This window comes from Podarcis muralis, chromosome 3 (genome assembly GCF_964188315.1).
Source record: "Podarcis muralis chromosome 3, rPodMur119.hap1.1, whole genome shotgun sequence".
Classification (NCBI taxonomy): domain Eukaryota; kingdom Metazoa; phylum Chordata; class Lepidosauria; order Squamata; family Lacertidae; genus Podarcis; species Podarcis muralis.
Genome location: NC_135657.1, coordinates 89898316 through 89911518, shown reverse-complemented (window position 1 = coordinate 89911518; position 13203 = coordinate 89898316). Strand labels below are relative to the sequence as shown.

At 42.7% G+C, this 13203-nt stretch overlaps 1 pseudogene; it reads left to right on the top strand.

Moving 5' to 3' along the window:
• The first annotated feature begins 5214 nt into the window (after positions 1-5214).
• On the top strand, positions 5215-11129 carry LOC114593290 (transcriptional regulator Kaiso-like; annotated as a pseudogene).
• The last annotated feature ends 2074 nt before the right edge of the window (positions 11130-13203 follow it).

Here is a 13203-nt window from a genome sequence, read left to right as displayed (position 1 = left end):
CTTACAGGGGACGCTTGGGTTGCGAACGTGATCCGTGCGGGATGCACGTTCACAACCCGCAGCGTTTGCAACCTGCAGTGGCGCGTCTGCACACACGCAGGTTGCGATTTAGCGCTTCTGCGCGTGCGCGAAACACAGAAGTAACCCGTTCTGATACTTCCAGGTTTCGGCTGGTCCGTAACCTGAAAAAACTCAACCTGAAGCATCTGTAACCCAAGGTATGACTGTACAGTTATTAGCGTTTGCATTTTTGTAGATGGTTACATTTTGCAACACAGGGGTTTGTGTTCAGATCATTGGAATGATTCATGCTTTGATTTCTTGCTTTGAATGAGTCAAATCTAAAGTTTGCGGAGGGGAGAGGCACAATGCATCGTTTGACCAATGTCTTCTGTAGTTCTGAAGACAAAAAAGGACTGTGTACGTTTCCCCCCACCCCCATGTGTATCATTTGCATGATATAATGAGACTTTGGGGTCAACTACCAGACCCCACAGACATGAAGTTTTCTAGGATTTCTGGACCCTCTTACATGGCTGGAACCAACTTATTACTGTATTATTGGGAGATTATGCGTCATTCCGATGCTTTCTTTTGCTCTAGGGTGCTGAATAAAGATGTATATGTCTTTTAAGTCCATAATTAGGTTTGATGGAGCTACAGCTCACTAAGCAGGCCTATCTTTCTCGAGGGATACCTAGAGAATGATGATTTGCTGCTTCTATCTAGAGAGAGAAGGATAGTCAGTGCCAGGAGGAGGGAGAGAGGCATGTAGTTTAGAGCAGAGGGTCAAAAAGGCTGGCTTCTTTTCCTCCCTACTGTGCCAGTTCCAGGCTAGTACACTAAAGGAGCCAAAAGATCTTGTACCTCAAGGGATCTGTGAAGTTTTGGATTCAGCAGATCCAAACCCTCACCACCCTGAAAAACCTCGTTTCAGGGTTTTCTACTGAATACTGCTACAGGTTTGGAGAGAATTGGATACCATCAGAGAAGCAACAGCTAATTACACTGCATAGTGAAAGCTGAACCATTTGTAACCTATGAACCTTCTCAGACAGGCACCCCCAAACTCGGCCCTCCAGATGTTTTAGGACTACAACTCCCATCTGTTAGAATTCCTGCTCCATGATTGCAGTCATGGGATTGTTGTCTATCACATGACGGTGTATGTTTTGACTCCACAAAGTGGGAAGTGACGGAGACAGGATGTTTGTGTTACTGTGTTCTGTGAAGTGGGACTATTGTCTTTTGTTCTTTTTCTCTTTGCTGTCTGATGCTAGAGAGAGAGGGAGCCATGTTGCAGTACTCCGTGTGTGTTTAGATGTAAATAAAGTAGCACCAACTTCTTTCAGTGTGTTAACTGCTAAATATATGAGTAAGTTGTGAATATAACCAGGCACATCCGTGCTGTGGTTGGGACTTTATACTCATTTTGGAAGGCATGTTGCCTCAAGCTTGAATCATTCTCTGTTTGATACACCATCGAAAAAATCCCCTACTTTGGGAAATTCTCTGAAGACACATTAGTTGGTGTTACCTTGTATATATTGTATGCAACTTGACTCTGAATGAAGATACAATTTAGTAGCTATATACTGTAAAATGTTGTACTCAAATTATTAGCCTGTCGTATTGCTTTTAGGTTGCCAGATTTTTCTGTTCCCAACATAGGGGATCTTTGCTGCTAGTTGTCACAATGGCAGAGAAGGTAGGATTGTTCTCTAGGAAAACCTAGATGTTTATCAACACGTTAAACTGCCTCCAGCCCAGTCTGCTCCAGCTGATAGTGGATCTTGAAGATCTAAGGTGGACTGGAGAACCTTGAACTGAGAACATCAGGGATCGAACCTGCGATTATCTAGTACCATTTTACACTGATCTGTGCTCCTAGGGCTCAGGGGCCTACCACCCTGGTTGCAAAACGGGCTGGGGGAAATGGAAGCAAATGGTTTTGCGGTGATGACAAGACTTAGATTTTTTAAGCACGGCATTACAAGCCTCCAAACGAAAGAAGCAGCGATGTGGCAGGTCTCTGAAGTGGGCCTTAGGCCGTGCCGCTTCATTTGTATTGGCATATTCATGCGAATTGTTACATGTGTTAACAATAAACAAAGGAATCTTTGTGGCTGTAACTAAAATGCAGCTCAAGAAGAAAGCATCTTGCTTGGTGGTGCTTCTTCTACATCTTTTTTCTTTTAGAATGCTTTAAAATAAGTAAATCAAACGCTAGCCTGAAAGCCGCAACGCCGCTGACATCCTTTTGGAGGTGAATTTTTAAAACTGTCCGAATTTGTCAGGCTGTGGTGCGTCAAGCATCTATTTTCATCGCGTCTTGTTGAGGGGTTGGTGGAAGGGAGTATCTGTGGTCTTGGATAGAAGGAGGAAAGGGCGCAATTTGATCTGATTAAATTTGAGAGCTGGTAGACTGATTTATATCGTGGCTGAGAGCTGTGCTAGGCGTGCGATTTCTGCGAGTAAATGCATCTAAAATGCCTAAAGCGTTCCTCTGTTCCTAGTTACAAGGGCAGTCTCCCACTGAAGTCAAGAGGGCTCTCGGTCATGTTACTCTTGGCGGAGTCTGCAGATTATTGCAGACGTCTTTCCTACACAAGTAAGTAAGACATCACCAAGCAAAGCATTACAGGGCTCACAGTAGGCAAGTCATATGCATTAGATTTAACAAATCATACTGTAATCCATTCAGCCCCATATTTCTACACAAATGTTCCTGCTGGCACTCAATATGGGATTAGATCCATGCAGGGTGGTCCGAAAGTTAGGCAGTAAATATGGTGATTTACAGTAAGTGTTCGGCAAGATCCCTTTGGTATGTGACTTTTGAATGGCTTTGTACAACGTTCCCTCAAAAAAAAGGGTACAGGATTGCATCGCTGTGTCCCTGTATCCCCAGCAGATAAGACAGTGAACTAGGGGAAGGTTTTGCAAGGAATTTCTGCCCTTTGAAAAAGTCATGCTCTGCCATGGCTTGTGTATCTTTGGCGCTATGCTAACATTCACTACTTCTCTGCCTGTGTTTACAATGGGACAGTTCAGATTCAATGCTTCTTCAATGCTAAGCAGAATATGGGGAAGATATGGTTCTTGGTTGTTGTTTTTTACAAGGACAGGGAACCAAAGATTCCAGCATAAGGAGAAAAAGGGAGTTAGCCTCCTGCAGTCTTCTGGTTTGCTCACCCTCAACCTGCTGCTGAGACATACCATATTGTAACTATTTTGAATTTATCGCTGTTACACGTTAATTAATCTATGGTTTGGGGTTGTTCTGAATTTGTGAGGCGCCCTGCAAAGCAAGGTTCAAATATATGTAATAAATAGTCCAGGACAGCTCAGGTGGCAGAGCATGAGACTCTTGATCTCAGGGTTTTGGGTTCGAGCCCCGCGTTGGGCAAAATGATTCTACATTGCAGGGGGTTGGACTAGATGACCCTTGCGGTCCCTTTGCAACGCTACACTTCTATGATTCAATGATTCTAAGGAAAAAGGGCACCCAACCTCCACATCCGCGCTATACGTGGGGCTACCTTTGAAGGTGACCCGGAAACTGCAATTAATCCAGAATGTGGCAGCTAGACTGGTGACTGGGAGTGGCCGCCGGGACCACATAACACCGGTTCTGAGAGATCTGCATTGGCTCCCAGTACGTTTCTGAGCACAATTCAAAGTGTTGGTGCTGACCTTTAAAGCCCTAAACGGCCTCGGTCCTGTATACCTGAAGGAGCGTCTCCACCCCCATCATTCAGCCCGGACACTGAGATCCAGTGCAGAGGGCCTTCTGACAGTTCTCTCATTGCGAGAAGTGAGGTTACAGGGAACCAGACAGAGCGCCTTCTCGGTAGTGGCGCCCACCCTGTGGAACACCCTCCCTTCAGATGTGAAGGACATAAGCAGCTATCCTATCTTTAAAAGACATCTTAAGGCAGCCCTGTTCAGGGAAGTTTTTAATATTTAACACTGTACTGTTTTTAATACTTGATTGGCAGCCGCCCAGAGTGGGCTGGGGAAACTCAGCCAGATGGGCGGGGTATAAATAATAAATTATTATTATTATTATTATTATCATCTTAATCCACTGCTGGTGGTAGGGATCTTTATCAATGGAGCAAGCCGTAGCAAGTTATGCATTTGCTAAGCACTCATATCTCTGGCTAGAAGAGAGGCAGTCAAGAAGGACAACTTTTTAGCTTGGGGAAGCAAAGTAATATGGATATCGCAGTGCAAAACTGGACAGAAATGACAACAGGAGTATATGAATTGAAGGCCTCTCACACAGTAACTAGAGGAGCAGTCAGCAAGCTTTGGTTAGCTTGACTATGGTTACAAAAATCATGTTTGGAGAACTATTTATACAAACACATTTTTTCAGGTGAAAATGAACAGAACTACAGGATATATAGATGCGATCACCTACCAAGTTCTGGGAATTTTTTTTTTTTTAAAAAAAACCCCACACACTTCAAGTATTTATTTATGTAATACAGAGGGGGGAAGAAATGGAAAAGGAACTGTTTCATTTCACTTTCTAATTCAGTGTGTTTTTCCGGTGATACTGAAGATGTTCCTAGGAGAAGAAATTCTTCCAAAAATTTACCTTTCCCTCTTTTAGAGGAAAAAAAAAAGGAATTTGAAGCTTTCTGCTTCAACAGTAAAGGAAATCTTTACAGGTTAATGGTTTGTAACAGTATGGGACGTGGGTGGCACTGTGGTCTAAACCACTGAGTCTCTTGGGCTTGCCGATTGGAAGGTCGGCAGTTTGAATCCACGCGATGGGGTGAGCTCCCGTTGCTGTGTCCCAGCTCCTGCCAACCTAGCAATTTGAAAGCACACCAGTGCAAGTAGATAAATAGGTACTGCTGTGGCAGGAAGGTAAACGGCGTTTCAATGCGCTCTGGCTTCCATCACGGTGTCCCGTTGTGCCAGAAGCGGCTTAGTCATATTGACCACATGACCAGGAAAGCTGTCTGCAGACAAATGCCAGTTCCCTCAGCCTGAAAGCAAGATGAGTGCCACAACCCCATAGTCACCTTTGACTGAACTTAACCGTCCAGGGGTCTTTTACCTGTAACAGTTCCCTGGAGTAATGTAATTGTCCCACATTAAATTGCTAAAGAGCCACATAGAATCATACATAGTGAGCAAAATGTGTGCGGTGAGTTATCAGATGGATTGTGCAGTTTTGTCACGCCATGAAATAACATGGAGATGAAGGACATTGCTTGTGGACCAGAGATGGTTACCAATTTGCTTTGCAAGACAACAACAGAATATGTGGCTCTTCAGAGAATCATAGATTGTAAGAGAGTTGGAAGCGGCTGCCAGGATCATCTAGTCCAATCCCTTGCAATGCAGGAATCTTTTGCCCAAAGTGGGACTCAAACCCATGTCTTTTGTACTTCTATTTTGGAAATAGTCCACAGGGGGACTAGTGCAGGGGGAGTGCACCACACCCTGCAGGTGGTGTGCCACACCCCCAGGATGTGTGCTAGCCCCGCCCCCGCCTGCTCTTCACCCCCCCCCCAGTGCCGGAGCATGAAGCTCCGCCACTGCTTATGGTGTGACAGTTTCTCTCATCTCCCTCTGTTTCCTTCCAACTTTCTCTTTTCGCTTTTATTTATTTACAACCTGCTCTTCACCGTTCACACAATCCTGGTGCTAGAGACAACATTAAAATAGAGTAAAACAATATTTTATTTATATACAACTTTAAAAAACCACACACCCAGCAATGCGCTGAAAACTTAACTAGATCATCCATGCAAAGAACATCGTTTACTCTGGTGCTTGTGTGAACAGCAACATTTTCATGTGGTGTCAAAATGCCATCAAACTTGGTGCTGCTCATAGCTGAGAGTGGAGGGCATTCCAAAGTCAGGATGCCATTATTTAGAATGGCCTCTGATGAATCGGTGCAAACCATATCTCAGAAAGCCATGGCACTCAAAGAAAGACCTCCCTCAGTGATCTCAAAGTCCAGGCAGGTGTATAAGGGAGCAGGCAGGCAGTCTTTTAGGTTTCTGGGTCCTTACCCATCACTGCTACATCTTCTTCCCTGATTAGTCACATGAGTGATTCGAGCCAATGATGAATTTAATTGTGTCAGTGCGGACGTCACTAGGGGCAAACAAAGCCCATTCAGAGCAAGGGCAGTGCATCCGGAATGAGAAATATTTGCCCCCCTTGGAAACAATCATTGCCAAAAACAAAAAAGTGGGGGAAGGCATTATTTTACGCTGCTGAATTTTTTCCCTGAAAAATACCCCCTCTTCTGGCTCAGCTTTAGGTCACGAACATTGTCATTCCCCCCCCCCCCCCGGTCAGCTCATTTCCTCATGTGAATTCACGAAGACGATAACAACTACATGTGAAAGAGCCTTCACAGATATAGCATAAGAAGGGAGACTTTTTGCCTCGCATCAAAACACCAATATTTTTCAGTGGTGCGTGTTCACATCTTCAAATCCCTATTTGCATATTCCATGTGTGTACACTGAACGCATGTACACAGGGAGGAGAGAATGAAATCGCACCTGCTGACCTCATCCCGTCTAAGTGGCCTAGTGCTTTATGCATGTGCAATTTCTATGTGTGCAGGCTTTGTGGCAACACTATGCAAACTGTGTGTAAGTAAAGGTCAGGGGTCAGCAAGCGTAATCCCAACTCTCCCCCTGTATATGAGGATACACATAGGGCTTATGTTTATGACAATCAAGTATATATGAATACATAAATGTGTGCACCAGCTTCTAGTAATTAGTTGGCAGGTGTCACTCCTTTACCAAAAACTGCTATTCTTTTCTCCCTTTCCTCTCCCTAGGTTTTCTGGGTGTTTTATTGTCACGAGGTGCGTGTGTGTTTTAATTGGGAGGGGCAGTTCTTGTTCACACAATCCCCCTGCCTCCTGCTCTTGAGGTTATCGTTCAAAAATCAATTAAAATGTAAATTAAAACACAAGAGGCACAACCCCTGCCCGAAGAGGGCCTGCAATCTATAAACAGGGGTTAGGATAAAAGAGCGGAGGAGAAATTTTGTGCCGGGAGGAACATTCAGAAGCAATACGAGGGTGGGGGTGGGGGCGGGAAGGAGAATTTGAGCCATTTCCACCCCCCTCTCAATGAGAAAAGGAAAAGACTTTGTAACATGGCAACAAAGAATTAGCAGCAAGACGCATCTTCTATAGATAGTGGGGGAAATCCTCTCTAACCTAGTTGTTCCTCAACAGCTGGATGTAGAAGCAACATCCCACTTGTAGTATATTCAGCTGACTGTTAAGATTTGCAAAGTGCCCCAAATTGTGTGAAATGTTATAGGAGTGTGGTTTTTTGTTTCCTTATTGGCTGGACTTCTGGCTACAGTGAGGCTATACTGAGAGTGTTGTGACACTTATTAAGAACACGCAGGGGCTGAACAAGTGAATTTTTTCATAATTAAATCGCAAACTTTGGTTTCTCCGGGACCTGCGGTTGTGCGGATGGAAATACGTTTTAACAAAACACACACAACACAACCCCTCCCCCCGACACACAAAACCACAGCAGGCGTAAAAAGACCCGGGCAGTTCGGTGAATGATCATTTAAGAAACTGACGCACTTTATATCACATTTACACCGAGCGAGGGATGCAGGTCAAGCATCACAAATGAAATGGCCATCGTAAAAAAGCGAGCCAGCCTCTGCCATCTGCCATGGCAGCTCTGAAAAGGGGATGAGGGAGACACAGCACCCCAGTGAAGCGAACCCGGCAACAATGCCACCAATTGGTGTGCCACGGCAGAATTAGTTAAGAGACACGCTTTTCACCAGAGCCTTTGAGGGATATTGCAAAAAAAAGAAAAGGGGAGGGAAAAAACCCACACACTGCCTGTGTGTTTCTGCCAGTTTCATATACGTCTGCAAGAAAGGACTTTTAGCTGTTTTTGTGTTTGGTTTTTTAAAACAACAACAACAACAAGGAAACAATACTACCCCCTAACAAGGAACCCATCCTGAATCATTTACTTGGGAGGCTGATTAAGGCACCTCTCTCTCTCTCTCCTCTGCTTTGTTTTGAGTCATGAATAAGATGTTCTGTGTGTTGCTTCTCTGCTGAAGATTTAAATGTCCCCACACATTTTGATCTGTGCAACTCCAGCACAGCTGATGGCAACAAAGGCTGGTTTCAAGCTCATTGTCATCACCATGGAGTTATAACAGATGAATGGGTGGCATTGATTCTGATTGGCAGACTCATTCACATGCATTCAGAGCTCATGAATTTTACTTAACACGTCCTCCTATTGCTTATTGGCTGGGATTTAATTGGAGTGATGTATTGCAGCACTGCTAGATGAAGTGGAACAGTCTCTCTCTCTCTTTTTCACTCTCTCCATTTTCCCTTAGTTAAGTGGTCCTTTTCTTCCATACCTCTGAGTTAGAGATGCTTGAGGCAAAATATTAATTTATGTCATATAAATGGAAAGTATTTAACTCTTTGTTTTGTGATGCAGCTTTCAAAATAACACACAGAGGCGAGATGTGAATGTTGATTTTTGCTATTTGCCACCGCACACCTCACCAATAATTTTGCCTTCTCTTTCGACATCAAGCAAATCAGAAGCCTTTGGGGCTTTCCTAAATTATTTTGGGGGATCTTACACACGCTGATTTCTCCCCACAGGCTTGCCAACCTAAGCATGTTCTCGGGTGGAGCAAGCTCTGCTGAAATCGGTTGGATTTATCTCAAGAGTAAACCTGCTTAATGGTACAGCCCTAACCCTAGATCTGCTGGGATGAGCAAATTAAGATGTGACAGGTCTCTGGCTCAGCAAGAGATACACTGGCGTAAGTCCTCCATCATGACTTTGTAAGCCCTGAAAAAAGGGGGAATTTCAGGGGCAGGGACTGAGCAGTGGGAGGACTTACACTAGTTCCTAGCTCACTTCAGCTCTGTGACGTGACTTAGCAACTCAATGGCACTTACATCAGGGGGAAAGGGTGGAAGAAGTCAAACTCTATTTTAAAGTCTTGTTTCCCCTCTGCCAGGGTTAGGCCAGCTCAGCCCGCAGTTGTGATGGAGCAGAGTTTCAATCTGAAATACCATTATGCCTGCTTAACTGAAACCAGTTTAATTTATGGTGGTTCCCCATAGGACTGCACTCTAAAACTGTATGCCTGCAAAGCTGCTTCCAACTTTCCCCAGCCATTGAGGTCAGATTACCTCCCAGCTGGCAGCATTTACAGGAGGGGTTCAAGAGATGCTGAAAAATTAGTCTTGTGCCATTGAAGTGCTCTGTCACCCTAGTGCAACAATTCCACTTTTTAGAAAAGAGAAAAGAAAACTTGCTTTTGTGGTCAGGAAAGTGCCCTGATAGATGTGGGGTGAATAACAGAAAGGTGTAAAAACACTGTGCAAGCAAATTAGGATGAATGCTTGTAGCATAACCAATCCATGAACAAAATAAATGCTCAGTTCCATCCAGCCCAGGATCAGCAAGCTTACTACACTTTTATTTATTTTTCCAATTTTAAAATTGATTTTAACAGATATGACATATAAAACATACAAAAGAAAACACATTACAATACTAAAAAAGAGAGAAAGAAAAAACAAAAGTAAAAACATATATTCCTTCTAAAGTTCATTTTAAATTCCATTCTTAACTGACTTCCTCAAATCGCTCCTATCTGAATTTCATTGTATCTCCTTGTAACAGTTCTCCAAAATCATATTTCTAAGCTTACTACACTTTTAAGTGATTGCTGATCCATTGCTATTAGATGTACCTATGGGGACAATCTATTTGCTGATGAAGAATCATCTTTGAAACAGTTCATTTATCCAGGAAAAACTTCTGTTTGCTGCTGTCGTTTGCTGTGCTCGGAATACCTTATTTCTAAGTTTGGATCACCTATCACCCCATATTTGCAGGATATTGGCTGTTGAAAGGCTTTTTGCCTCCATCTCAGTGTTCTTTGATAGTTCCTGACCACGCCTCATATTTCTGTTCATGGAACATTTATTTTATTCCTATTATTTGTGACTTCATGCACGTGTTACATGTTTGCTGTTTATGAATTGTGAAACAATATCATGTTATAAATTTATTGTCAGTACATTATTGGCCGCGTGTTGCTTGTGGTTGTTCAGGGTCAGCAAGCAGCAGTTCTTTGGTCTGGCAGCCCACCACCCCCAAACCAGCTGCTGCACCTGATGCCACAGGAGCACAGGAGCAGTGCTTTCCCCAAGAACAGGCCTCCCAACCCAAAAAGTTCCAAAAGAAAACTTCTGATGTACATCCTGGAAGTAACAAGGATTCTCCAGCAGGTGCTGTACCAAAGAACATAACAAACAGAAGGCCAGAAGGCCAGAAGACCATCACTTTAGATAAAGCTGCTAAGATAGAAGACTTGTTGACAGGTTGCAAGGTTTATGCAAACATCGCTGAAGATTCCTATGATATCATAATTCCTGTGAAAGATGAGGCAGATGGAGAACTCTGGTTGGATGGCATGCCCAGAACATCGGGGGACAATTCTACAAACAGAAAGCCCCCGAAAGTTAAAGCATGAGGATCACTATGGATGGCAAGGTCTACCATATATGCACTGTATGCAGGAAGGTCTTACGTTTGTCTTACAAGTTTGTGGAGACACTTCGACGTGCATTCTTGGGAGAAGTATCCATTTCACTATTGCAAGAAGCTTTTTCTTCTTGCAGAGTACCGCACCAAGCATGAAATTCATCACACCGGGGAGCGGCGGTACCAGTGCTTGGCATGTGGCCAGTATTTCATCAACTATCAATGGTCATGGATATGCATGTAAGATCAGTTCACAGCCAGGATCCTTCTGGAGAGTCCAGGCTATATTGCTTGCATCCCTGTCGGTCTCAGCAGATCAGAAATTATGCATAGATTTTGGGTAGTTCCAGCAATATACCTATGGTAAATGACAATGCTCTTGTTTATCCTGTTGACCTTGCAAAAGAAGCCCCTCAAGAACCAGTCCCTCAGCCTCCAGCAAAGCCAGTGACTTGGAATGATACCTTGGTTCCTCAGGGAAGTGAATCACTATTCAAACAAAATCCATATGATGCCAGTACTGAATTTGAGTTTGTTATAGCAGAATCTTACTGAATCTTCTCTCTGACCGAAGATATCAAATTTACATCATGTTACAACTTGAAGGAGAATGAAGATGTTTTACAGGTGGCATCACACCCCGTCAAAACTCGCTAAAATGTACAAAGGTAGTTCACCAACATGTTGGCGATGCAAAAGGAGATGGGATCGTACTCTCACATTTGGTGGACCTGCATAATTATAAGCGAATTTTGGAATAATATATATGATGGATTTAAGAAATTATTTAAATTTACCATCAAAAAAAGGCCAGAGATTTTCCTATTAGGAATATTGCCAATAGAAATTAAGCAAAACACAAAACCACTGTTTATGTATACAACCACAGCTGCGAGAATACCAGTGGCCAGAAGTTGGAAATGCGAAACAACACCAGCAATAACAGAATGGCAAACACTCATGATAGAGTATTTCCAATTAGCAAAGCTGAATGGAAAAATCAGGGGAACCTTAAATCAAAAAGTATACAGAGAATAGAAAATATTTAAGGAATATATAAGACTATATTGTAAAAATGATATCAACCTGGCAGAATTGAATGATACTTGTCTATAATAAATGAATGGAATAAACATCTTAGAGGAATATATGGAAAAAGATATAAAACAAACTCTGAGATAAAATCAAGACAATAGAAAAAGTATAATGAGAACGATTGGAAGTTTTTCACAGAAGACTTTATTGGATAAGACATGATGTTCTATAAATATCTGGTACTTTTAATTGTTACTTTCTTTTTCTTTTCTTGTTACCTTTAAACTTCTTTTTGTACTTTTGATGTGGAGAATTCTTTTCCCCCTTTTTTTTCTCCCCCCCCTTTTTTGTGCTTAACTTTGTTGTATTTACCTTTATTGTATGATTGTATTTTAAACCAATAAAGATGTATTAAATAAAGAAAAGAAAGAAATTTCTCTCTCTCTTCTTTCAATGGGCTGTTTTAACAAGTCAGTGTGTTAACGCCTAGCCAACAAAAAGTATGTTAAGACTAGAATACCTATAAGCTTTCAGAGATCCTTGTGAAATAAAATTGGTCAGGGGAAGAAAAAGGCTTCTCTTGAATATGGGAAAAGGCACTTGGGAAGTTAGGTGTTAAATGTGTTTGGCTCATTATCACAGATCAAAATCTGGTAAAATGATTGCTTGAACATGTGTGGCTTCTTTACAATAAAGGTAACTCACAACTTATGCATTTATAAAAAGAAAAGAAAAGAAAAGGCTCATTGCGGAGTCTGCAGCTCCAGAATCTTCTAGCAAGGAAACAGCCCAAGACATTTTGCTGCCTGAGGCAGACCAGCAGATGCTACCTCTCCCATACTACCCAAGGCCAGGCCAGTTATTTTGGCAGCTGTGGCATAGCTATCTCTCACAGAACTGCCTCTCTCCCTTCCTGGAAGTAAAAATACAACCAAAGTTCATTAAATGACTAACAACTGACTGCCCTTTCATAGGGTTGCCGTATTTCAAACAGAAAAGCTGTTGAGCTTTTATATATATATATATAAAAATCTCTTTTTATAGAAAATTGGCAAAAATGGCACGGCCAACATGGGCTGCCTCACATCTGGATTTTCCCAGACATTTTTACCGATTTCCACCCAGACACTGCTGCTGACTGCAGTATTCTGGATATGTCCTGGAAATTCCGGACGTGTGACAACCCTGCCATTCATGCCAACCACTTTGCCTTGCAAACTGTACTTCCATGAGGGCTGAACTACACTTCCCAGGGTTCTCTGGGAGAGTGGAGAATGTGCTTTAAATGTGTTGTAAATTCAGTGCCTGAAACACTTTGGGGCATGTGCAGAGTGCCCACTCAACACACCAGTGGAGTGTGCCAATGGAACAAAAAAAATCAGACAGTCTTAGGTAGGGTCAGTGCCTTTATTGACAGTAGAATGCAGTTCCACAGCTTGTAGCTTACATACAGTTGTAATATACAGTCCTTCCAGCAGTGCCTGTGGAACGCTCTCCCTTCAGGTGTCAAGGAGATAAAGAGCTACACAAGTTTTAGAAGACATCTGAAGGCAGCCCTGTATCGGGAAGCTTTTAATTTATGTTTTTATATATG